Source organism: Choloepus didactylus, chromosome 3, assembly GCF_015220235.1.
Source record: "Choloepus didactylus isolate mChoDid1 chromosome 3, mChoDid1.pri, whole genome shotgun sequence".
NCBI classification, from domain to species: Eukaryota; Metazoa; Chordata; class Mammalia; order Pilosa; family Megalonychidae; genus Choloepus; species Choloepus didactylus.
In genome coordinates this window covers 189,735,019-189,757,942 of record NC_051309.1, presented here as the reverse complement: position 1 = coordinate 189,757,942, position 22,924 = coordinate 189,735,019, and the positions used below count along the sequence as shown (strand labels likewise).

Here is a 22,924-nt window from a genome sequence, read left to right as displayed (position 1 = left end):
ACCAGCACAATGACTTAAGCCCAAGAAACTCTATAAGAGATGGCTGAATGATGAGCTCTTTTACTGTGACTATTGAAATTGTAGTCATGAATAACTGCACAAAATAGTAACAATTATAAATATTGAGATAAGGAAGCATTCCATGGAATGGAAAGGTGCATAAATTCTTTTTAAAGAAGAGAATTCAAATGTACCTGGAGCCACTGACAGAATTTGAATGGGCAGGAAATAGAAAAGAGCATTTCACACCAGAAAAGCATTGTTAGCAGAGGCTACAGACCAGTTTCCATGTGAGATGGAGGACATGGCTAACTTCATAGTGATGGTCCTATCATGGAAGCCCCAGGCTTCGTTGTCAAAAAATTCCATGCCTTCCATTGTTTTAGGACCAGATTCCTAGGGCAATTCTGTGTGTTCTAGAGTGTTAGAAAACATCAGCAAATATTTATCCAAATAATAAGTTTCTCAATTACAATATGTTTCATAGTCATACTTCATTTTAAGGGAAGAACATATTCTGATAAACTATCTTATGTTCACTTATTCTGCTGATGTAGAAATACATATATTTCTATTAGTTTTCAGCATTTTAAATCTGTTGTGCATGCCAGAAGGGTGAGGATTGAAAATTTATTAGCAGATGACATAAAACAAAAATCCAGGAAAAAAAGATTTATGATATTTGGTAATTTTACCAAAAAAAATCACTATCTCCTGATAAGAGGTCAGGAAGGAAGAAGGTTATGAAAATCTGATCCCAAAGAATTTAAAAATAATCTAACTTTATAAATGATTTTCCTATTAAAAATAATAAAATGTTCTCATTTGTGTTAAATGATACTTTCTACTCATGCTTAAATCATACCCTTATAAGAAGAGACTTACCTTTAGTCTATTAAATAAGTAGGAGACTCATCTTTGTATAACATCCCACTGACTTGTAAGAACAAATGAATCTTTTGTGCCCTTAACTTACCTTCTGATATATTTATTGGGAAGAATAGAGCCAACAGAGGATTAAATCCATACAATTATTAGAAATCCCTTCTTTATGTTGTTTCTTTGTAAAGACCTTGAAACACTTCAAAAGACTGTGAAATCTTTTTTTTCCCTTCAAATCACTGCAAGATTGGGTATCTTTTTCTTCTTGCTAATCTTAAATAGGGTGAGAGTCATCAAAGGCATTCACTCTGGTGCAAACTTCAGTTGGTGCCTCTGGAGACAAGAGTAGAGAATTAGTTTTTATGCTTAGCATTAACATTTTCCACTAAACGGGAACTTAATATTTTACTTTTTATAGTTCTGTGTGCATAGTTATTATAAATGTGATAAACTTACTTTAAAAGAAAGTATGTTCAGTGGTGCAGGAGCACCTGAGCCTGTGTTTCCACCAAGCACCATATAGCAACTCACTCCAGAGTATGTACATTGCTACTACAGTTTATCTCATGTCATTTACTAGTATCAGGAGGCTTTATTAAAAAAAAAAAAAATTTGTTTCCAATATCCATTATAGTAGCAGATGTGAGAGGTATTGAATGCAGGAAAATAAACAAGGGATGATCAGACTACTTTTATTGCCATATTAGTTCAGATAAGGGTCATTTGGTAGTGACAAAAAGTGCAAAACAGCATTGATTTAGAAGATTGTTTCCCTCTCAAAAAAAGAAAAAAGGAAAAGAAAAACTATAGAAATTAACAGACCAAGAGTGGAAGGGGATTTTCCCAATCTTTCTATTGTGCTGCTCTGACACCTTTAACTCAGAGTTTCTACCTTGAGGTCCATGATAGATGCTCTGATTCCAGCCATCACAGCTGCTTTCTGGCCATGAGAAAGGAGAAAGAGGCCTCCCTTTAAAGGGACTTCCAAAGGTAAACATACCCCAGTTTCACATGTGTCTCCATGTGGCCAAATATGGCCAATAAAGTGTAAATAGAAGTAGCATGTTTAGATTCTTAGAAGTGCCTTTAAAGAGGGGTCTTGAGGCTCCAGACTGTACTTTGCCATCTGCCCTAAAGAACTCAGTCTTCAGCTGAAGCAGAAGGTAACGATTATAGGTAGGGAAGATGCATGATCAGACTGTGTTTCAGAAATGTCACTCAAGTAGTATGGAAAACTGAAAAGTGTGTGGAGCAGTGGGGAAAGACAAAACAGGAGGCAGATAAAGTAGTACATGGTCAGTGCAATAGGACAGTGCAAAATGGAAAGAAGGTAACATATGTGAGAAGTGACAGAAGAGACTTGTCCCACTAATGGGGTGTGAGGAAAAAGAGAAAGCAGTGTAGAATAGCCCACATATTTATACCTTGAGTAACTGGGTGAGTGGTAGTGCCATTTGCTAAAATAGGAAATAAAGGAAGAGCAGCAGCCTGCTGAGAAAGGATCATGAGTTCAATTCCACAGATGTATAGTGGTTGTGAGGCCTGTGAGACAACCAGGTAAAGGGAAACCTCAGAATTGGGTGGGAGCATGAGATCTGGGAATGGGGGAGATTGGAGGGCTAGAATTCTGGTGCAGGGTTTTCCAGCATTTTTCACATTTGGGCAAACATGGATGTGTACATCCTAATGGGCTAAACAAACAAGTCAGGTGGATTACAGAGATTAATGTCCCCATCACACATCACACAATGCACGTTGGACCATGAATGGCACAGGTCACCCATAACCCATTAAGACATGTGGAAAAGTTTCTTCCCTGCCAAGGGCTTTGCTACTCAAAGTGTATTCCTCTAATAAGCACAATAATTCTCACTTTGGAACTTGTTACAAATGCAGACTCTGAACTTCACCACAGACCTTCTGAATCATAACCTGCATTTTACCAATTTCCTCAGGTGATTCATAAGCACATTAAGGTTTGGAAACCACTATTCTAAGGACATCAACTTCTAAGGGATGGACAATAGAGGTACTGACAAAAAATGGAAAGGAGGTGTATAGTAAGAGAGGAAGGAGGACTACGAATATGTCAAAGAGCCTAAAAAAGAGTGAGTTTTGGAAATGAAAGAATAGTGATTAATATCAAATACCATAAAGATAAAAAGAGATGTGAAAGATCATTATTAGTCTTTTCTAGTGCTCCTGGTGCAAAAATACATGTACAAATGTGTTAGCATAATGTTGAATGATGAGTTAGATTTTTAAAATTGATATAGATTCTTTTATCTTCCTACCAGAAGGGGAAGTAGAGTTGGACAGAGTTGAGATAGACAGTTCTTGGTTGGTTTAGTTTTGTTTTTAAAAATGGAATTAATTTTAGTCTGTTTACAGCCTGGAGGAAAGTCAATGGATTAGGAAGAACTTAGGAAAACACAAGAGGAGTACACATAAGATGGGGGCAAAGTTACTGATAAGAGAAAAAGGAAAAAATTTTAAAGCAATAGTGGAAGGGTAGATTGTGAACATGAAGAGGGCTAAGTCTTTCTCTGGGACTGGATACAATGAGGTTGGAGTAGATTTAAGGTGTACTGGGCTGTAGATATGGGGGTTTGTGATTTCATAATTCAGCAGTTGAATGCTCAATTATCTCTTTGAAGAAAGAGGAAGGGTCATCGACTGAGATAAAGATGATTAACAAAGCAGACTAGTTTAGGTGAGCCAACCAGTTACAAAGCAACACAGAACAGAGCTGAGCGTATGTTACTGCCCATTTAGTATCATAGCTGGTCACTCTCTTTGGGGAGTCAGTTCAGCCTTATTGCATCAGATGTGCCCATCACTCTGCAGGTGAGGAGATTAAAGACCAGAGTCATGGTCTTTATTAGGCTGCTCTGATTGTAGGGAAAAAACCAGGGGTAGAACCCACAATGCCAGATTTAAATTAATTATTTATTTTTCCAAAAGAGCACTTTAATTTAAGCCATTCTAAAGAAGAAAAAAATAATAATCACAACACTTTTTAAAAGGGTAAAATTGACCCATTAAATTAGAACCACAGTAACAAACTTGATTAATATTGTCACTGAAAAATATAAGAATGAAATGCAATGTCAAATTTTTTTCACTTTTTGTTGTCATAGTTCTATACATGAGGACCAAGATTGGCAATGTCAGCATGTGCTTTAAACACACAATTCTGAACCATTTTGTTTTTGTCTTGAAAATGGCCAAACTTTTCCTGTAAAGCATTGTCCCCAGGGATTTTGTGTGCTTGATTAAAAGAAAATATATGCACTTACTGCTAAAGTAAATAACTTCTATTATCTAGAGATTTTAAAGAACCTTTTGTTTCCTAGGCAACTATAAATGTTTTCCCAAAATAGTTGAGGTGTATAGATGGAAGGTGGAACAGGGAAGAAGGAAACTGCTGTGCGTGTGGGTGTGTTATAAGGGAATGGGTAAATTCAGCTCAACATTAGGTTTAATTATAATGTAAACATCAGTGATTATATCTTGCTGACCTCTCCTCTCTTTTACTTTTTAAAGAATATATCCAATAAAAACCTTGATGTACAGTCTAATTTTCACTAGAGGAAAATGGAATGACACTATCCTTAGTCACTGCTGTGTTTATCTCTCCTTACCATTTCCAATTATAAAGTCTTTTTATTTCCTTTATGATTTGATTCCCTCCTTTGCTCTGTGCCATATCTCTTTCTTTTAAGAAACACAATGGTCAAGCAGATGTAAGGTTTCCTTGACCATTAGAAGAAAAAAGTCCAATCTGTCTTGAATTTGCTTACGATAGAATGCCTTCTGCTGAAAGAAACATCAACATAAACATCTGTAGTCATACAAACAGGACTCTTTACCCTAGTATGGATGAGTTAATGCTCTGGTTGTTCAATATTATTTAGGAAAAGAGACTTAGTAAGACCCCATTTTAATATTCTGTGTACATCTCTTTCCAGGTTCAGAGGTTCTTGAAAACAGTGCTTTACAATACTCTGCTTTTATGTGCTGAATCTTATTGATTTTGGGATTTACAAAAATGTGTTTCATTAATAGGCTGGACCCAAGCACAATTAATTGAAAATAGGAAATAGAGAGCTCAATATAAAGTAGCACTACTTCTATATTTTGTTGCCTTTGTACAGATCTATAACTAATAAAATGTTAAGTAAAGAGGTGATTTCTCTTAGTAGAGCTCTTCTCTGGGCTGCTGAGATTCAGGAGCTTTTTGTTTTCTCGTTTTGCTGTATTTTTCTGAAATTTGTAGTGTGCATAGATTAGATTAAAATGAAAGTTATAGTGTTTCTTTAACACACTTTTATTTTTGCATATTCTAAAGCTCTAGGAGGTGTTTTACCAAATAAGATTCAGAAGAGAAACACAATTCTTGATCAACATTCCCCCCATTGTTCTTTTGTAATCACTTTGAAATTATCACTAAAAAATGATCCTAAGAGCATATGCAGTGAACTTTTGGTAAGTTAAACTAAATGAGGTATATTTTTAATATCTGGAACAAAATCTTCCTAAAGTGAACTTTAGATGGACCACCAAATTGAGCTCTAGAGGAACTCTAGAAATTATAGCAAAGTAGCACATTAGTGTTATTTATTTATCTAATTCCCCTCAAGATGAGTTATACAAGACAAAATCTCTGTCCTTAGCCCTGAAGTTTACAGTCAATTTGAGGAGATTTTGGCCTTTAAGGATCACATTTCAACAGTGAACACCACTAAGTGATAAGAATCCTACACATGATATAAACTATGGTCTGAAAAAATTCAGTGGAGGAGGGATCATTTCCAGCTCAGCTAATCAATGAAAGACATTGTCGAGGACATGGCATTTAAGCAAAAGAACTGATGAAATTCCTTTTGGCAAAATGCCCACTCAAATTAACAGTGAGCAGGGTACATTCTGGATCTTGAATGATTATCATCCTTACACTTGGAGTGAATGCCCTGAGCCTTTTCTGACTGAAGGTAAAGGAACATCTGCTATTCCAAGAGTTACCTTCAAAATTTTTATCTTGTTGCTAACCTAATGTTTCTATTCAGTTTATTATCCAAGAGCACTCTGTATTCTACAGTCATCAAATTTGCTGATTGTTTTTCAGTAGAACAGTATGTTCACAGGTGATGAAGTACTTTGTACATGCTGGGCATGAGTATGTGTGTGTGGTGAGTGAACACAACTAGAATAAGAAGGTTTCAAAAGTGCACTGTTGACAACACATAGAGATTAATAGTTTAGAATCAGGCTAAGGAAAGATGTCTTAGTAAATAAGTCATAGACGAAAGAATATTCTTCTGGGCAATGAATAATATTTATGGGAAAAATTTTATGGTTTGTGACTCATCTTAAGAAATCAACTGCTACTTTACTGTTCTGATGAAGAAAAAGTGATATAGAAGATATATTTCCCTGAAATGTTGCTGTAGAGATTCAGAATGTAACTAGCATTTTTTTGGAAAAGCTTATATATTCAGCTATTACTGTAATAACTGCTACGTAAAAAGTGCAGGTTTGCATTTATAGTTTTGAATCTAATCATTAGAGACATTTAACTAAAATGCATTTCAAATCATTTTATTTTATTTATTTTATTGAATTTTGTTTTACTCATTTATAATTACTTATGTAATACATGATTATTGTTTCAGTATAAAAACCTAAATATTTTAGATAAGTCAAAACGTCCTCTTGGTCACCATAGTATTAGTTCCTTCTTTAGAGATAATGACTGAAATCATTTGATGTGTTTCTTTCCAGATCACAGTCTATATATGTATATAAATATAAGTGTACATAGGAAATACAGATTTAATTATTTTTTTAAAGAAGAATGTTTTACTTAGAGGCTAACACTACTTACCCATTCCATGTAGTTTCTTTCAAAGGCAGTGAGTTCCACTGAGAATTTGCTCTGGCCCCTCTACATCTTCTCAGTCTTTCTACCCCAAAAGAGAGAAGAGTTTTAGAGGTTTCAAAGAAATATCTGGGCAGGTATTTTAGTTTGCTAGGCTGCTGAAAGCAATGTATCATTAAATGTGTTGGCTTTAACAATGGGAATTTATAAGCTTACAAGCTTACAGTTTTGAGGGCATGAAAATGCCTAAATCAAGGTATCACAAGGCAATACTTTCTTTCCAAAGACCAGCTGCCAATGATCCTTGGCTCCTCTGTCACACTGTAAGTCACGTGGTGGCATCTGCTGGTCTCTCCCTTCTCTTCTGGATTCCATTGCTTTCAGCTTCTTGCTTCCATGGCTTTCTCTCTCTGTATTCATCCCATTTACAAAGGACTCCAGTAAGAAGAGCCATACTTTAACTGAAGTAGCATCATGAAAACCTTCTTACATTAAGTTTGCACCCACAGGAATGGATTAGCTTTAAGAACGTGATTTTCTGGGGTACATACAGTTTCAGATCACCACAGCAGGTTTGCTCAGCCCTTTCTCTTCCCTTTCAGCTTAAGCCCTTGCATAGGGGTGTGTTTGTAGCAGTTCCTGTTCAGTGTGAGGAAGCCAGTGTGCCCTCAGATACCAGACACTTTCTCCAATATTGGGCTTATCAATTGTAAAGATGATATTACAATCCCAAATCCTATATATTCTTTTAAAAAATTTCACAATGTTCCATATTGGGGATGGGTGTGACATGGGTAAGGGGATGCTAGTTTGGTGCTCCTTGTATCTGAAGAGCATACTAAAAATATTGTTTTGTAACTTGCTTTTTTTACATTCAATCTTTGATTACTTTCTATTTCAGAACACATGGAAGAAACTTATTTTACTTTTAACTGTATAAATCCAAAAAAAATTTTATTTGAGAGTTTTTAAAAAACACTGATAGCTATTTAGGTCATTTTCTACTTTTATTAATATAACCAATGGCACATTAAACAGGTCTGGGTCATACAGAAGGTGTCTTTATAATTTAAATATAGACCATGAAATTCTCCATTAAAATGGCTATATAACTTTATATGCCCCAAGGTGTATAAATTGTGTATAAAGGTAACTTTTACCCATGTACTCATCAATTCTTGATATTACTAAACTGTAATTTTTTCCAATTGTACTGGTATCTTATTTCAGTTTAATTGGACATTCCCTAATTACTACTGAATTTGAGCATCCTATTTTATATTAGTGGACATTTCTATTTCTGTTTTGAAAGAGACCATTGAGTAACTTAGGCTAAAAAGCTAAAAATGGAATCAGAGAGCTGTGCAAACAGAAAGGCCCCTATGCCACCCAGAGACCTCCAAAACTGGCCTTTATAAGCAAAGTCTAAGCAGCTAACGAAACCACTCTATTTCTGAAAAAGTGAAATCTAACATCTCCTGTTTCTCCCCCTCTTTTTTCTCTTTAAAAACCCTTGCCTAACAGCCTCAACTTGGGACACAATGTAGGTTGCTACCTTAATCTGTGCTCCCCGAATTGCAATTCCAAGACCCCAAATAAATGCTTTTGTTGCTTTACAGCTCAGTTTTCTATGTCTCAGTCAACATTACATGGTGTCCAAAGAGGGATCTGAAGTGACCACCGACCTAGTTCTGGAGCCACTGCTGGATGCGAGCACAGTACCTGCTAGAGCCCCTTGCAACCTGTCGTCTCCCCAGTGGCCCCAGGTTCTTGTTGTGTCCTCTCACTTCCAAATCTCCCTTTTTCATTGAGGTTCTGGCCTTTCTTTGTGCATCTTATGGTAAAAGATATTTGAACTTTTGTTCTACTTTGGGCTGGTGGTAACAGCTCTTTTGTTTGCCTTTTTGGCATACCAGGAAATTTTCTTTGTCTGGTGAGTACTCAAGTGGGATTTTGATATTGAACTCTTTTCAGTGGAGAGACACCTCCTTAAAAGACCAATTAAATTGATCTTAGTGAAACTAATTAAAATGGGATATCCTTCTAAAGGTTCCAAATGTGCACCACCATCTAGCACACAAGTTGGTTTCATGTACAAAAATTATGGTCCTGCCTCATGTAAGTTCTTGTCTCCCTGAATCTGGCATACTAGAGACAATCTTAAATTACAATGGCCGTGATGAGCCTCTTTTGGTATGCCCAAATTAGTGTATTTGTGCACACAATTAGAGAAAAGCTGTTATAAAATCAAACAACATGAATGGGATACCATTTTAAATTTGTACTGAAAGCTTCCAAAAACCTAACAAATTCTCAAATTGCCTCTCTTCAAAAAATAAATACCAAATTAATAAAGCAAAGACTTATCAAAAAGCTTAACTAAACTTGAAAAGCTGTCTGAAACCTCTGAATTTTCTGAGGCTGCCTCAGCTCCTCCTTGGCCATCGTGTCCTCCTCCTATTTATCCTAGCCTCAGGGAGATGCCCATTTGTAATAAGGGCCCTTAAGCTCCTTCAGATCTACCCATCTTGGCCCCTTGTAAAGTCAGACCTAATAGAGGAACTGCCTCCATCACTTACACTCCTTGGACTAACGCTGAACTAAGAGCCGAACCTAGGAAATTTCATATCTTCCTGAGGATCCCCCAGGAACAATAGAATGCATTCAATAACTGATATGCCTAATCAGCCAAAAGAGTATCTGATAACAAAATTGCTTCTTTAAAGGACTCCTTAGAGAGAGTTTAAAATAAATTACAATCTAGCCTTGATAATCCTCTGACTGAAAAGACTGGGCTGCACAATGCCACCCTTCCTGCTTCTAGTCCTACTGCTCCTATTTGTGTTCCTTCCTTGGGTCTTTCTTTGCCTGACTACTAAAATGTGGCAAATGCCGTGTAAGACCAGACCTTCTGAGACTGCTAGATTGGCACCTTTGGCAACTTTTAGCACCCCCAGAGAAGAGTTCAGGGCTACTAAGAAATTTCCCAATCCTAAAATGGAATGCAAAATACTATAAAAATTAAAAAAATCTAACTGGAGTTTATAATCCAGGATTGCCTGATCCTTTTCAGTTTATACATATGGCTTTGAGTCCAGGTGAAACAAAACATTTATATATTAAGGAATATATATATATATGTATGGGAAAAGTTGGAAGATAATACGATATCAGGGACATACAACTGTTACAGTTAGGGATGCTCCCAAAAAGACCCTCCAAATTGCTAAGGACTCCCTAATATAAATCATGGACTGTAGTTAATACTACACTAGTAATAATATTTTTTCTTCAATTGTAACAAACATACCACACTAAAGCAAGGTGTTAGTAATGGGTGGAGGGTGTTGGTTTGGAGGTTTTACAGACCCCAGAAAAGATCATGTTCTTAAGGCTAATATACTGGGTATAGACTTATTGTGGATGGGGCCTTTTTATTTCATTATTCCAGTTGAGGCTTGTCCCAGGTAGGTCTTAATCCTCTTACTGGAGTCCCTTAGAAGAGGGTGATAAACAGAGAGAAACACATAGAAGCTCAGAAAGTCTCAGATGGAGCAGCCAAAAGCTGAAAGCAACAAAGACCGGGACAGAAGGACCAGCAGATGCCACCATGTGCCATGTGCCTTGCTGATGAGGACCCAGGGATCACTGACAGTCTTTCTTTGGGAAGAAGGGATCATCTGTTGATGCCTTGATTTGGACATTGTCATGGCCTCAGAACTGTAAACTTGTAAGCTAATATATCCCCATTGTTAACAGCCAGTCCATTGCTGGTACATTACATTTTGGCAGCTTTAGCAATGCTGGCAACTTTAGGAACTCTGTATTTTCTGCATAATTTTTCTGTAAACCTACAATTTCTCTAGTAAAAACTGTCATGGATTTATTAAATGCCATAGCAAAGGCTTTTCCTCAAAAATTATTTGGTCAGTACACCAAACCTTTGAACAAAGAAAGATGAATACATCTGGAATTAAAAGAAGTAATTGTTTCAGATCTTTGTTGCTCATTCAGGTCTGTCATCTTTTGCTGATGCATTTGGCAGGACACTGTCTTCATTATTTGTAAGTAGACTTAACCTAATCTTATAAACTTAGTTAAAACAAACAAGCAAACTTGAATGGGAAGGGGATCCTTTAAATAAATTCATGAACTTAGCTGAACATTTTGAAAGAACTCTGGATCAGGATAAAATTTTTAAAAAGATGAATAAAATCATAGCTTTACAATTACACCAACTCCAAAAATTGAAATAGAAAAATTGTAAAATAGTCCTCAATTTCCACTTCTAGTGACAATAATAGAAAACTAGAGGTACCTCCAAGGGGAAAAAAATATAAAGGACAATAGCTGACTATATTATAAGCAACAGGGTCATTGGAAATGAGATTGTCCATTTTCAAAGGGGAAAAAAAGGAAATTGTTCCAGACTCCACTAAAGAATGAGGTGCATTCTTTAGTGAGCATTCAAAAGCTCCTAATAAATACAATAATTTTAAAATAGCCTTTGAACCAGAAACACAAAAAACCCTGATCAAAAAAAAAAAAAAAAATGGAAAACAAAAACAAAAAAACAAAGTGGAGCCAGGATAAAAAGTCAGTTCTTTTACATAGACTTGCGAGTTTTATATCTTTGTGTTTTGTCTTTCTAAGTTTCTAAATCTGTTTTTTTTCTTTGACATGATTGAACATTTTAAGTTGTAAATCCTCTGTTTGTGTACTAATTTAATATTTTTTCTTAAAAACTGTCTTCTAAATTGTCAACGTTAAATATGAAAAGGCTACTTTAGTTAAGATGTGGCCACCTCCTCATTCAGGATGGGTCTTAATTCTCTTACTGGGTCCTTTAGAGAGGGGATGAATACAGACAGAGAGAAAGAAAGAGAGAGAGAGAGAGAGAGAGAGAGAAGCAAGAAGCTGAAATCAGTGAAACCCAGAAGAGAAGGGAGAGACCAGCAGACACGGCCATGTGCTTTGCCATGTGGCAGAGGAGCCAAGGATCACCATCAGCTGGTCTTTGGAAAGAAAGCACCGCCTTCATGTTGCCTCAATTTGTCCATTTTCTCAGCCTCAAAACTGTAAGCTGATAAATTCCCACTATAAAAGTTGTATCATGTCATGATATTTGCTTTATGCCTAGGAAATGAAAACAGCATTTAACCAAAGTGAGTCATTTTTCTGACAAGTTTTTTCTTGACAGTAATTGTGTTTTGTAAGATGTCAGCTAAAAGACAATCTTCACAATCATTTTTGTAACTTAAATACATAAAGTATATAAGATGTGTTTCTATTAAGGAAAAAGGGTAGTTTTGTCCTAAAATAAAATGATTTGTTATTAAAGAATGAGAAAGAGGAAATGTAGGACAAAAACTGAGTAGATATCAAAAGTTGTAGAAGGTTCATGGGAAAGGAATTGTATTTCGTATAGTCAAAATTGAATAAAATTTAATGGGTCTATCTATAAGATTTTTAAGGGTCTTCATATCAAATAGTATACTGAAACAAAACTACAATTTGGTTTTCTCTGTTAAAATGAAAAAAAATTTCTTGGACTATTAATCTGTTCATAGTAAGTTTATAAAAAATCTTTTTTTCTGAATAATCAATGCAAGAGGCAAAGAGTCTAAATTTTATCAGAATAACTTCTTGTACTTTATGCTAACTTTATCGTGTCCTTGATTATTTGAAAAAAAGCAAAAAGGTTTTTTTTGTTAGGATCATGCTCTTTTCTCCCACAATCATTTTTAAAATCTTTTATTGTCACTTTGATTAAAGAAGAGAGCCAAGTATTGTTTCATAATGACTTGTTATCCTATTTAATCAAGTGTTCAAACCCCCTGATAACTTTTGATTTTGCCTACTCAAATCGAATGCTAAATAATACATATTTTAAAAATTGGGATTTTCCAGACAACACACAAAAAGATCTGCTCTTTCACCTTGTAAAAAGAGAGATGCTAGGAATAAGTTTATTTAATATATTATAAATTGTATAGGAAATATGGTCAAATTAAAAGACCTTCTGTTGGTTGGATTTATGTAAATAAAATGTTACATAGATATATTCCAGAAATAATATGAAATTCTTAGAGGTTTGTCAATGTCACCACTATCCATAAAATATTCTAAGACTGATCTGCCTCATATTATACAATAGTATAATGATATCAGACATAATTTCAGTTATTCTTAAAAATATGTTTCATGCCACAGAAACAACCAAATTTCCTTCTCACTTACATTATTTTATAGTTAACTCTCATTAGGTCTTTCACTTTTATAAAACAGTAATAATTTAACCTTAGCCATTCTTTGTCTTTTGAGTCTTAAATCTTTTGTAATCCACAGATAGTTTTTCTTTGTTTTATTCTGATGTTTTCCTGAAAATACTTGCCATCAGCTACAGACCACAATGCTTCATCTTCAACAAAATGTGCTGCCTCAGAGACCAGTGGAAAGGACTATGGCAAGTACTCTAGGACACCCAACTTCTAATAACATTTCTTAAAGAACTTTGAGGCCATATTATTGGACAGACTCAGGATTTCCAGAAATCTAGTGTGAAACTGATGAATTCACAAAATTGGTAACACAAGATTGAGCATAACAAGAACTAATTACTTAAGACAGAATGAAATACTGAAAAAGTGATGATAGATTTTATTTGAAATATTGCTGATCTTTTAATGTTTTATTTGTAGATACAAGAAATTCCTTTTGCTTTTCCCTTAAGCTATCTATAACTCCATACAACTGACTAATGCCTAAGAATTCTCCTGCCTGCCAGCTCTCTTGGTATTCAAATATGACCTTCTCTGAAACGAAAGATTCCACAAATCTATAACTTTCCTGCTTACATGGGACTTGACTCCCAGAAGCTAAATTGTGATCAGTGATGCTTTCAGAGAAAGCTCTTGATCAAAAGGGGAAATATTTAAAGAAAAACAGAATAACTTAGGCTAAGAAACTTAAAATGAAGTCAGAGAGCTGTGCATGCATAAAGACCCTGATGCCACCCACAAACCTCCCAAACCTGACCATTACAAGCAAACCCTAAGCAGCTGACAAAAGCACACCCTCTCTGAAAAAACGAAACCTATATCTAAGACCCCCACCCTAACCAACTTCTCCGTTTTTTATTCCTTTGTTTCCCCTTATAATCCCTTGCCTAATGGCCAACTTGGGTCACAGTAGAGGTTGCTACCTGAATCTGTGCTCCCCAAATTGCAATTCTAAGGCCCCAAATAAGCACTTTTGCTGTTTTACAGCTCAGTCTGTTATTTCTCAGTTGAGAGTTTCTGTGTATTGCTTAGTCATATTCTGTATTTAAGGGAGAAGTGTGAGCAAGACTGCCAGTTAAGGACCCTAAAACTACACATTTGAACCTATCTCCCTAAAGCATTTTTAACCAGGAGTTGAATTCATAAACTGGGATGGGTCAATTAGATTTTCTTTTATAGGATCCTGAGTCCTTTCCTGAGACATGTCTGTATTTTCTATACTTAGGTTTCATGAGATACTACAATAGGCATCCAGTAAAACCCCCAACTCCTTTTACATGTGTTACCTTGAGTGAATTTCTCTTGATTTCAATTAAAAATATTCTTGACAAAAGGAGTTATGGTATCAAATACAAAAGTCAAACTTTAGCAAAAGAACTTGCCAATTCTCAAAACGTTTATTGTTTTATCATATTGTATAATTTGTTTTATAAAACTTAACTGTGAAAAACATATGCCACTCCAAGTCTGCATTTTATACTGCTAAAAGAATAGCTGACTAGCCCAAGGCCTGATAAGTAGTTAATGACAGAACTATAACAAAATTTCAGCCCCCTGGCTGTCCATCTGGAGCCTCAACTGTTATCTAATGCTGCCTTCCATTTAATTATCTTATGCACTCAACACATAATAGGAACTATTAAATCTATTCTAAGCAATTTTCAGTGTAGTTTGAAACTTAATTATCTTCTTTTAAAACAAGTCATTAAGAAGCTACAAATCAATGTTGATTAGCTGTGTTATGGCCTTTTAGTTCTATCAGTTGAAATAAACTGATGCCAAAACTATAAAGAAGCACACTATTACCCATGACTCCGGTCAGTTTTCATGAAGTTATATTTAATTACCATGAATTTGTAGCACAGCATTTTAAAGTGTTAAGTAAAAATGAATAGTTTTACAATAAAAATAAAATTGAAGATTAAACAAAGTTGTGTAAATATTACAGTCAAGAAATATCCAATTATCCAATCCTTTGTCACCTATTTTACTGTTTAATAGAGTCCTGCTTTCCCATCCTCCCTCTTACCTATGACTCTGCATTAACTCTTCACACACAAACACACACACAGGCAATGGTATATAATTGATTACTGGCAACTAGCAAGCACTGAATATAGATACTTCAAATAAGCACTAATTCATGTAAGTACTGAGTGGAGACAGCACTGCAATTTCAGGTCTGGCTTGAAAAAATAAGGCATGAACTGCATTCCAATTTACAACTCTCCAGGTCCATTAAATAAAAATTTACAGACATATAAGATAGATGTCCTAAGTTCCTCTATCAGAGTTGTATACCTTGATTTTTCTCTATTTCTAATTATTTATTTTATGACTTTCTCTGATTATTTATTAGCAACATTGTTATCTGGTACAGAAGGAAAGAAGGAGAGAAATGCTGTTCTTTTGCTAGTATTAAACATATACTCTTTGCATAATTATTGGTAGACTGGGAGGGTCATTGTCCTCTCCATCATTATATGTAACTAACTCATTTCACAAATATTTATTGAGTACCTAATATTTCCTGGATAATCTGACTGCTTCTGGGGCTACTAAAACAAAAGGAATATTCAAGAGCTTTTCTTAAATAGTAGAGCCTATATGCAGTAGTAGGAGATAGACGTTGATTAATCCTACAAAAAAGACAATTGCAATTGTAATACATGCTACAAATGAGGGACACAAATACAAAACATATTTAGGAGGCTTTTACTAAATCAGAGAAGAGTTAAGGCTTCCTGATGAAATGGTATTTGAACCCATATCAAGAGGATAAGTAAGGATTAACTAGCTGAACATTGTGATTGTTTTTCTGCACTTAGAAAATATCATATAGTCTTCTCACTTCCATTGTTGTTTTTGAGAAGTCAGCTGTTAGACTAATTTTTGCCACATTTGAAAGTAAACTACCTTCCCTGCCCCCCTTTCACTTTTGTTTATATTTTGGAAAGTTTACTATAATGTAACAAGATGATTTTTTTAAAAGGCAGTTTTGAATTTATAGAACTTTTGAGTCTGCAGCTGGATGTCCTTAGTTTTGAAATATTCTCAGCAATTAACTCTTCACAGATGGCTTCTGTCCCAGTCTCTCCATCTTAATTTTCTGGCTTTCTAGTTTCAAAAATGTTAGATCTTTTTGCTGTAAGTTTTTTATCAACTATTCTCTATTTTCCATTTTATTGTTTTTCCAGGCTTTCTTCAGTGTATATTCTTATTAACTATCTTCCAATTCACTAATTCTCTCTTCAGCTGTGTCTAATCTGCTGTAAAAACAATTGAGTTCTTAATTTTATGTATTTTATTTTTTAATTATAGAATTTCCATTTGGTCATTATTTATAGTTACATTTTCTTGCTGAACTTCACAGTCTTTTTTTTTTAATTAATATCCTTAAACATATAAAGTTTGATTATTTTGAGGTCAGTGTGATAACTTCATCATCTGAATAATCTTTTTTATGTCTTTTTCCATTCAATATCTATCTTGGTTTATAATCTTTTAATTTTGTGTCTTTGCTCCTGGATTTTTTTTTTTTTTTTTTTTTTTTTTTTTTTTTTTTTTGCATTCCAAATATGTTATACAAAAAATTAGATATGATTTGAGGCTTAGATTGATATTTTATTCTGTCACCAGAGAGAATTTATGTTCACTTTTATTAGAGAGTTAGGGTGTTAGAAATCTGGGATTACTTTATTCCAATTTCAGGAATTCGTGACTCCAGGCTGTGCTTATTTTCTTGCTGAGGCTTCTGTTTTTCTTTTCATTCTCATTCCAAGGTTATAATTCTTTGGGATCTGAAACCACTGCATGCAATTTTTGTCCCCCTAAACCCATAAAGCTAACAAAACTTGAGTTCAGGTTATTGACCACTCAGCTACTACTCCTGAAATTTACACCCCTCTTAGGGTAAATGCAGCTCCAAATACCAGGCTTACCTTTCTGAGTTTGTCTTTTCTTAGGTCTTAGCCATATGATTTTCTTTTAATAGATTTTTAGTTCTCAAATGTACAGGTTTTTTATTTATTTTTGTTTTTTGTTTGATTGATTGGTTTTTTAATCTTGTCTTAGTTGTTTTCAGTGGGAAGTTTGATATCATTTAAAACATTGACTTATATACTTAATATCTAAGTTACCTGGGAGAAAAATTAAACCTCTCTATAGCTTAGATTCCCCATCTGTCTTACATAGGTAATAATGCCTAACTAGCACAGTAGTTATGAGAATTAAATGATAAAATGTACATAAATCCTGTGCCTGAAAGAGCAGAAAGCAGCTAACGTTTCAGATACTTTCTATCAAAATTAAAATTCTCTGGGCCTTACCAACCATAGGTAGAAATATGATCACTTTACCATAACAATTCATATTTCACTACTCTGTTGCTCACAGTGGCAAGAATCAAGATCCCAGTACTCCCTCAAATTTCAGTTATTTCTCTGAGTCTCCAGAGGTGGTCTACAACAGTCCTTTTATATTCTTCCACCTCTATAATTAATTGCAGTCAACTTGACATGCTGCTTCACTGCTAGTGTCTTCACTGTGAAGAATGATTCATTTTCTAAAGCACTGTGTTTCAGTTTGAAATATTAAAAACTTCACATATTTCCAGATGGCCCAGTCTCCCTTTAGTTCTCCCTACTTTGAAGCCAAAAAAGAAATGGGAAGTATACTTATCTCTTTCTCTGTGTTATACAAACTGGGGCTGGAAATAATTGCTTGTGCTATGATAACTCAGAAAATCCTAAATAATAATTGTTAACATTTTCCCAAGGACCTGTAACTCTGCATGACTAGTTCATGGACTTGTAGAATACACAGTAAACTATCTTTCTCCATCACACCACAACCCTTCTCTGCACAGGAATCTGGGCACTGATTTGTCCTCACAGGTCACCCTTCCCTCTGTGCACATCAACTCATGAAAACAGATGCATGGAGGTTTGTGTACCAAGACTTGTTTCAAACCCATAGTATGTTTCTCAGCTAAAACTTTCATAGTTTCCTCCCTAATTTTAAGGTACATTGAGCAGAGATAGTAATTAGCAATTATATCAAGATTCATCTTAAAACATCTACTGTTAGTGGGTTATTTCTGTTCTCCAAAGGTGAATAAATTTTGCCCTGTTATAACACTGAATATTTTTAGTACATTTTGATGTTGGTTGCAATGCTTAAGTGAATAGGTTTATGCCAGCCTTTAAGAAATTGAAATTTCTGAACTTTCAAATTCATATATAGTTATAAAAATAAGAAAGTATAAAATATTTAACTGAAAAGAATATTCATTATGATAATGTGAATGAGACCACACATTGTTTCCAAGAAAAGTTAATAGTAAATGCAGTACTTGGTACAGAATAAAACAAAAAAGAGCCAAGTGTAGGAGACAAGCTAATTAACATAGATTTTGAGGAAATTCATTAAGACTTTTCTAAAAAAAATAAGTCCAAAAATATTTCTTTCAGAAGTGCTTTTCATGGCTAATTTGCTAACAACCTTAGTAACTGGCTGTAATTATGAGTGTTTTGTTGAAACTATGAGGTTTCAACAAGCATTTTGTTGAAACCATGAGGTTTCAACAACAACAAAATAACCTTGATAGAAAACAATTTTCTTATCCAAAATCCATTCTAAATTAATCTTGGATTTCTTCCTGAAGCTGCCAGAATGCAATTTACCAGAAATGGGTTGACTTTTACAATGGGAATTTATTAGCTTATAAATTTATAGTTCTAGGGCCATGAAAATGTCCAAATTAAGGTGTCAAGAGGAAGACACCTTCTCTGAAGAAAGGCTGCTGGCATCCAGGGTTCCTTTGTCATATGAGAAGGCTCATGGTTGGTGTCTGCTGGTCCTTTACTACCAGGTTTCATTGCCTTCAGCTTCTGGTTCCAGTGGCTTCCTCTCTGAGTGTCTGTGGGTCCTTTCTTAGCATCTCCAGGGCATTTCTCTCTTTAAGCTCTTTCCAAATGTCTCTGCCTTTTATCCTCTCATAAAGGACTCCACTAAAGGATTAAGACCCACCTTGAAAGGGTGGAGTCACATCTCAATCGAAACAATCTAATCAAAAGGTCCCACCCACAATAGGTCTTCTCCCACAGGGGTGAATTAAAAGAATATGGCCTTCCTGGGGTTCATAACAGCTCCAAACCAGTGCACACTGCATCCTCCTACTCCCAGAAGTTTAACTATTAAAAAAAAGTTTTAAATATGTAACATTGACTATTTAAAAATTAGAATAAGATTCCAGACTAGTCATATGGAACTGCATAATATATGTTATTACTCTGAACTCTAAAATCATTACAGTGCTCTGAGGACAGTCTACTAATGTTTACATGGTACAAGACTCAGATATTGCAGTAACAGGAAGAAAGTTTTAGAAAAAATATACCAGAGCAATAGTTGTTGATTACAGGAGGCCTTCCCATTTCCAAAGCCTCCAACCTTTTCAAAAAGGTATGGAGAGCTCATGTAAAAATGCTTTTTAGCCAATGACTCAATGTAATCTTGCTGACATTCTTTTTGAGTCAAAATTTTGGATCTGTAAAAATTTAATCAGTTATCATAAATAGTTGGGTGGCTCTTGTGCCATTCAAGGGAATATAATTAGTAAAGAAAATTGGAATGTATCTCTGTTCAAAATTTACTCATTTATAGGCATCCTTGTGCAAGATTTGGTTCTTAATTGTTATAAAACATGAAGATTTTGCTCATAATGGCAGGTACGAGGGAGTTAACCAATCCTTCTCTTCACTGAAATATTATTTCCCAGCCCCTAGTTAGTGATACTTCTCAAAGAGTCTCTGTAGACCACTGATGGGACCAGAGTACTCTACTGAACTGTCAGCATCATAAAGATTCAAATATGTGTCCATTTACAGTACTTTTCTGTTCTTAGCACAGTGCTTTGTACCTAAAAAATTACATAGGAACTCAAAATTTTGCTTCAACATTTAATAGATATTTAAATACATTTTGGCACAAGAAAAGATACTTTCATATAATAAAGATGCACTATAACTTTTTGTTATTGTACTCTTCTCAGTTTATAAAAATCCTATAAAAGTTTGTTTATTGTTTTTTTGTAAAATACTTTATTCATCTTTTACTTATTCTCCCTCCCTCCATGGCCATTGTGTAATTCATATATTCTTATCAACTCAATCAAATTAAATTAGTGCTTTTATTGATTTTTAAGTGCCAGGTCAAAAGAGTCATAATTTCTTATACACTTTGAATTTGTGACTAAAAAACATAATTTTATTTTCAGTGTTAAAGAATAGAAACAATAATGTTATATTTGACTATGAAAAATGTTTAATGCTTTTTTCAGGAAATGGAAAATATTACTAAATTACCAGATATGAGATGAAATGACTCACCCTTCTAAGATTATTTACTAGTGATATAACTTCCTCATAATATATGATAGAGATTATGGGTGTTGTGTTTTCCTTCCTTCAGTTTATTTTAGTTACTTATTGCATAAACAATTAAAATTTCAATTTTTAGTAGAAACTATTTCAATAGCATGTTGGTTATTAAAGAGATTATTTGTATATATTTAAAGATAAAGAGATAGTTGTGAGTGCGTGTGTGTGTATATATATAAATATATATAGTTTTTATCTTTGAATTTAAAACTATTCCAGGCATTATGCCAGGCTCTTTGTAAGGCAACATTAATGGCTTTAAGTAAACAAATGAATGATCTTCTACACATAGGATTCTTATCTTTTTTAAACAGATTTTTATATATTCCCATCCCAGTGAATCAATGTCATGATCTTTGCATAATATATCTGGAAGAGAATGTTTTTGGCAACAAGGGAATATTTCAATGGAATTTTAAGAGATGCTATTTCAAAGCAAATTTCAGGAAGGCCTGATTATTGTAGTAGCCCAATTATTGTTTTTGGATATATCAAAAAAAAATGAAATAAAGTTAAAATATTAATAACAATGAATTATTAACCTTTGAAAAGGCAAAGATTTAGCTAATCTTACTGAAACCACAATAATCTTGTTTTTCTTATTTAATTATTCAAGAAGAATATTTGTGATGATAAGAGCAGAGAGTGCTTGATAATAGGATTTGAAATCTTCAACCTGGTATGGGACAAGTATAATGTGTGCAGATGCTTTTTGACAAAGGCTCCCTAATGATCTGGAGAGAAGGTGATAAGCCATATTGCTTCTGTTCAGAACTTTGTCATACACAGAGGAGAGCAGTTAGAATACAGAAAACAAAGATTACTCTCTAGCTTCATATTAAAAAATCAAGCACAGAAATATCCATTGGTAGAGACATATCACATTAACCATACAAAATCTTTTCATATGTTGATGGTCCAACCCTGTTCTCTTCTTAAAGGTGTCCAGAATTAGAGTAGAGAAATTTTGAGCAACATAATGACATACTACAGAAAATATAAGCTTTACGTGCCATTACCTCTGCTTGAGCTTGAAACAATAATTAAAGGAAAAGTATATACAGATGACATCTCTATATCTATTACTAGAAAAAAATTCAGTATCTCATTTCTCATATTGGTCCAAATATCAAACTTGTATAGCAGCCTATTATAATGAATATATGCTTGCTTGGCATGAGACAAAAAGATATGAATTTTTTAAAATTTCCATTTCAAGATTGATGCTAAATTGTAACATTTGAAACAAAATAAACTTTAGAAATGGGTTACTAGAAACTATCAGCAAGACACCAAACATTGTGGAATGTAGGTAATTGCACAAGTGCAATGAAATAATATCATTAAAATTTAGTATTTATTTCCCCAAAGTAATAAAATTACTTTCATTTTATCAGAATTGTAGGTACGTGATGGAGTTCTTAATTCCATTTGCCTTTCCTTCATCATTTGTTTCCTTATTGTAATGTTTACTGCTTGATCTATCTTTAAAAATACTTAGCCAAATGTTGAAGATCCTTAGTTAGCAACACTTAGAATGTTGAGATTGAACTATCTCCTTATATGCATACATAAAAATTATTGCTTCATTACTGCCACAAGCATAACAATCACTTAGAATATTTACTGACATTTCAGTCAATAAAAGTTTTGGAATATTCATTATTGAAAAACCTAAAAGACCAAATTCTTTATCCTTTCTTTTAAAAGAAAATCTTTACATTACTTATTTTTAAATATATATATTTAAAAGTCCTACAAAATACTGTTATGGGAAGTAATTGATACCATAGGAGTAAATACAATTACCCAGAGAGAAAAGGGGAAGAGTAACTTCAGTATAGATATGCTAGAAGCATAGTTCTTCAAAGCACAGATATAATAAAGGAAATATAAAAGAGGTCTAGGAAGAAATGGTCAGAGAGATGACATCAGCAAAAACAGCAGACTAAGGACCACCATAAGTTCTTTTTTTCATCAAATCAATGAGAAATCAACAATTCTCAGGATCACTTTTCTGTAACTATGAAAATTAATTTAAGGCTTGCAGAAATATATAGAATGGCTTAATCAAGAAAAAAGTTCTGCATTTCTATAATAACAGTGGGCTTTCTGGCATTTTATCTTCTCCTATTTCAGTCCCTTCCCTTGTAAACCAATAGCCCATAATCAAGGTAAAACAACAACAACAAACAAACAGAATAGAGCAACCCAGCAGGCAACAGAGAGGGCAGAACAGAGTTGGGGCTCCTTCAAAGCCTTGTTCTCAGAAAATTGTTATTATTTTACCAGTCTGGTGGTTCCCTGGAAGGTTTCACTTGCAAGGCTGTTTTTAGTTGACCTATCTCAGAGTTCACACAGTGTGAAAAGCCTTTTTCCCAGGGGTGATTGCCAAAAAGATTTTGAGGCAATTATCTAACTTCACTGCTGCCTGAGGC

At 34.3% G+C, this 22,924-nt stretch overlaps 1 protein-coding gene and 1 long non-coding RNA gene across 3 annotated transcripts in view; one reads left to right on the top strand and one right to left on the bottom strand.

Annotated features, from left to right (window-relative positions):
• Nucleotides 1-22,924, top strand: part of GLRA3 (glycine receptor alpha 3) — a 206,823-nt gene that overhangs the window by 9,331 nt on the left and 174,568 nt on the right. The gene's annotated exons all lie outside the window — the stretch shown is intronic.
• LOC119528911 lies at nt 1,063-22,912 on the bottom strand. Its single transcript, XR_005215783.1, has 3 exons — nt 22,776-22,912; nt 6,770-6,848; nt 1,063-1,215 (listed from the first exon to the last, which is right to left on the bottom strand). It is a non-coding gene; the product is annotated as an uncharacterized LOC119528911 (long non-coding RNA).